Below are 4974 nucleotides of genomic sequence, written 5' to 3'. Positions count from 1 at the left end.
GAAAAATGCACAGCAGTTTCTTTCATAAAATTTTTAAAAGGACTAGTTTGTCCATGACCTTGGTTGATTAGTGTCAGAGACTCAACATGATAATGCTAAATATATCAGCAAAATCTATGTTTGCTCACTGGTCCATGCTTCTGACTTGGTTTTTCCAGCTCTAACCTCTCTGGATTTAGCCCTTGGGAAATACAAGTTGGTTTGAAGCTTTTTTTTCTTGCTATATAGTAATATATTTTTTGTTTATTTTATTATTTTTTTTATAGAATTTATTGGGGTGACTCTGGTTAAAAATATTATACAGGTTTCAGGTGTACAGTTCTACAATACATCATCTGTATATTTTATTGTGTATTCACCACCCCAAGCCACATCTCCTTCCATCACCATTTATCCCCCTTTTACCTTCTTCTACCTCCCCACTCCCCCTTCCCTCTGGCAATCATCTTACTGCTGAGTCCATAGGTCCTTCTTTCTTTTTCTTTGCTTAATCCCTTCACCCTTCTCATCCAGCCCCCAAACCTCTCCCTTTTGACATCTGTCAGTCTATTCTCTGTATCCATGAGTCTGTCTCCATTCTGTTAGTTTATTTTGTTCATTACATTCCACATGAGTGAAATCATATGGTACTTGTCTTTCTCTGACAGGCTTATTTCACTTAGCATAATCCTCTCCAGGTCCATCTTTGCTCTCGCAAAGGGTAAGATTAGATTTCCTTCCTTTTTACAGCTGCGTAGTATTCCATTGTGTAAATATACCATAGCTTTTTTACCCTCTCTACTGATGGTCAAGTGGGCTACTTTGTATTCCCTCTATTCCCAGTCTGAGACAAAGTCAGGCATAATTGTGGCATTTAGTCACCCATAAATGAAAAATAAAGTTCATTTAAAACCATGACTGTTGTCATAGCTCATAAGAACTTATAGTACCTACATCTGGATGGCTGTCTGCTTGGCCAAACATTTGATGACAATCTATTCATTTCATCACAGGGCTTTGGACTTGAGTCACTCTATGTCTCCCTCTCTGGAGCATGGCAGACCCTGGCTTGTCTTGGAGAAAATTGAGAAATAAGCAAACAATGCCTTTGGGGCTGTCAACCTTCCTTTTTTTTCTTCTCCCCATGGGGCTTCACACCTGCTAATGTAAAAAACATTCAAACCTGTGAAGAATTTTTGTGAGTTTATTTGAGCCAAACTGTTGACATGTGTCAGGAAGCAAAATCTCAACAGATTGAGATAATGTTTTGCACCTTACTTTATAGATTACTGTCAAAGGAGGAGGCATAAGTGGGTCACATGAAATCTATGGGTGGTAGATTAGGGAGGTGGGAGAAAGCAAAGTGGGGGGCAGTGGTGGAGAATCTCTGGGCTTGAATAAAAAGTAAAATGATAGACACCATTCTTCTTTTACATAGGTAGGTACAGGCTAGTTAACAGTCAACAGTTAACAAGATAACCATAATAATGAGAGGATTCATTATCTCTGCCTTGGTGCACTGAGGGCTCAGAAAAGGGAAATTACTTAGTTTTGCAAGGGCATGTTAATCAGGTATGTTAGCTCAGATGCCAAAAAAAGACAACTGACAGGCTTAGTTAAGGTGAAAATTAACCTTTGTGAAGGAAAAATACTGCCTTAAGATGCATGACTACCCACTATAGACTGCTTTTAGTTAAAAAGTTTTAATTTAAGACCATCTTTTGTGGTTACTTTAGGTCTCTGAATTTGCAAGGCCACCATGCAGGCCTTCCCTGAGCTTGTCAGGTTTAGCATGTGGTCCCTTTCCATCCACACACCCAGCGCCTTAGGTACCCAGCACCACGCTGTTCTCTTCTTCCATCAAAATGATGACCAAGAATCTCAAGCTTAATCATTGGAAGAGAGGAAGGAGTAATGATTGATGATGATGATGATAGCGGATTACACTGAAATGTGCATACTTATGTACAAGACCCATGATACTCAGAGCTTTATATTCTTTGACTCAATGAGTTACCGCAATAATTCTAAGCACTAGAGAATATCATTATTTCTCTCTGCTACAGAGAGATTGGTTTGCATGTCCAAGGTCATTCCATTAGAACGCGGTAGAGAATGGTTTGAGCTGAGGAAGTCTGGTCCTGTCCATGAGCTTAGACATTATACTAGGAGAATGGGAATGAGTCATGGGCCAAGATGTCACAGGCACTGTGTCAGATACTGTAACACATTTTATTTAACGCTCCTAACTAGCTTTTGATGTAAGGTTTTATAACCCCAATTTACAAAGAGGAAGACAGAAGAGAAGTGTCTTGCCAAGATTTCATAAGCAGTAAGTGGTGGAGCGGGAATTGGAGCCACTGCCTGAATGATTGAAATTCCATGTTCTGTCTACTACAGCATTTTGGGGTCCAGGTCACCAATCACAGGGTAAATGTCAGTCTCTTCATATTTTGTACTTTAAGTAGTATATCAGAGTATTAAGTTAGGTTATTGAAGCAATGATCATTTGGGGTGGAACTTTGGGTAGCTAGTAGGAGGCATTTTATTTGGGAGTGGGGAGAGTGAACAATGAGACTTTCTTGGACGTGGAAGTTCCAGGTTGCAGGCTGGTGACCACTTAGCCATCCTAGCATGCCAACCTTACTTAGGAGCTTTTCCTCTTCAACTCATCAAACCTACTGTATTTGACTGTCTTCACCCTAATTCACAGCTTTCCCAAAGTGGCCATGTCTGAAACTGAACTCACCTTTCTTTATTCCCATCCAGGCTTAACGAGTGCCATGCAATCTAGGAACACCCCTTCTCCTTCACCTGCCACATTTAATCAGTCCCTGAGTTCTATAGGTTATGCCTTTTACAGACATTTCTGGTCTATTCTCTTATACTTCATCACTCATCCTGTCTTCGCTAGGTCATTCATCATCATTCACCTAAATTATCATAGTTGTCTCCCAAGTGATCTTCTTACTCCTAGTCTGTCTCCTCTCTAATGTACCATCTTTGCTGCCCCTGGTGTAATTGCTCCAATATGGAAATCTGATCATGTCACTGCTTTGCTCAAAATCTGTCAGCGGTAGGCCTCAAGCACTTCTGTAATGTTTCCTCAAACTTGAGGCGATGGTCTTCAGTAATGGATTCTTAGGTTTGATGGGGGTCTCTTGGACATTAAAAAAAAAAGCCTTTATTAATTTCCAGGGCACTTTAAGATTTATATAGCTGCATCTTCTAGGTCATTTAATGACCACTTGTAACCTGGAGCCAAGTAGCCCTGTTTTTACTGTCACAGGCTATTGGAAAAAGAATAGAGATGAACTTGACACATAGATAAGGAGAGTGAAAGCCATGTGACATCATCACATTGTCTTTCAATGGCAGTTTCATGCTAGTTTGAACTAGAAAGAAGGGGTGGGAGAGTTAAGTCATTACTTAGCACCTGGTCACATAAGCTTGCTGAATTTAAAATAACGTATATGCTTTTAGTGAGTGCCATACTTATGTGTCATAACCCATTTTGTTTCAGTTAAACAACAACATCCATTGCATTAAATGAATGTTGTTGATTTGCATTGTATTAGTGTTTACATTGTAAATTTGTTTTGGTTTTATTATTGTATAAGGGTTATAAACACTGGGAAGGTCTATCTAATTTATGTTTGTATATATTTAAATAATGTGATTGCTTCTTGGCCTTTTGGCTAAGATCAAGTGTAAATGATGTTGTACTAAAAATAAGTTGTCAATACTAAGAATATTTAGTAAATTTTTTCTGTTAGTATTGATCCTTACAGCTTTCCATACCCTGGTTCAGGAAATACTGGCATATAGATTGAGTGCAAACTCCCTGGAGCAGTACCTGAGACCCTCGGAGTCTAGCGCCCTTCAGCCTCATTCCTGCCCCTTCCCCATACCTGCTCCTTCTTACTTGACTAGAGCTCTTAAGCAGTAGGGACAATTTCTTATTCATATTTGTACCCATGTGCCTGACAATGAATGAATGTTTGTAGAACAGACAAATGAAGGAATGAACATGTGACAGAAGGCAAGAGAAAAAGGAGGCTGTTCCACAGAACCGATGGCCAACCCCTAACTTTACTGTAAATAAGAAGGTTCTTTGTTTGACTCCAGGTTGTGATACCTTCCAGCCTCTTCTATCTCCTCAGCCACAAGCTGACTGAGTAAGTCATTACAGGGAGGGAGAGAGAGGGGAGAGAGAGGGGAGAAAGGGGGGAGAAAGGGGTAAAGAGAGAGGAGAAAGAGGGGAGAGAGGGGGGAAGAGAGGGGAGAGAGAGGAGAGAGAGAGGGGAGAAAGGGGGGAGAGAGAGGGGAGAGAGGGGAGAGAGGGGGGAGAGAGGGAAGAAAGGGGGAGAGAGGAGAGAGAGAGGAGAGAGGAGAGAGAGGGGAGAGAGAGAGGAGAGAGAGAGGGGAGAAAGGGGGGAGAGAGAGGGGAGGGAGGGGAGAGAGGAGAGAGAGGAGAGAGAGGAGAGAGAGGGGGAAGAGAGGGGAGAAAGGGGGAGAGAGAGGGGAGAAAGGGGGGGAGAGAGAGGGGAGAGAGGGGAGAGAGGAGAGAGAGGAGAGAGAGAGGAGAGAGAGGGGAGAGAGGAGAGAGAGGGGGGAGAGAGGGGAGAAAGGGGGAGAGAGGAGAGAGAGGAGAGAGAGAGGAGAGAGAGGGGAGAGAGAGGAGAGAGAGGAGAGAGGGGGGAGAGAGGGGAGAGAGAGGAGAGAGAGAGGGGAGAAAGGGGGGAGAGAGGGGAGAGAGGGGGGGGAGAGAGAGATTTGAAAGTAACGCCCGTAGGGGAAGGGCAGATGCAGCCTGTGACCCCATGGGACGGAGTCATCTCCCCACGGTCTTTTCAACTTGGAATTTCTCAGAAGATCAAAGAGAGACCAGTAGTCCCATAGCAACTGCTCCCCTCTTTTTAGCTTCAAAAAGAAGAATAATTCATTTAAACAAACTTTTATGTATACTTTATGTTTAGTCCAGGAAGTATTTGC

General features: G+C 42.3%; 1 pseudogene; it reads left to right on the top strand.

Annotated features, from left to right (window-relative positions):
- The first annotated feature begins 3657 nt into the window (after nt 1–3657).
- LOC148093814 (U2 spliceosomal RNA) lies at nt 3658–3799 on the top strand (annotated as a pseudogene).
- The last annotated feature ends 1175 nt before the right edge of the window (nt 3800–4974 follow it).

This window comes from Miniopterus natalensis, chromosome 2 (genome assembly GCF_054644295.1).
Source record: "Miniopterus natalensis isolate mMinNat1 chromosome 2, mMinNat1.hap1, whole genome shotgun sequence".
In the NCBI taxonomy this organism is placed as follows: domain Eukaryota; kingdom Metazoa; phylum Chordata; class Mammalia; order Chiroptera; family Miniopteridae; genus Miniopterus; species Miniopterus natalensis.
Note: the sequence above shows the minus strand (reverse complement) of the source record. Positions and strands in the feature narration are given on the sequence as shown.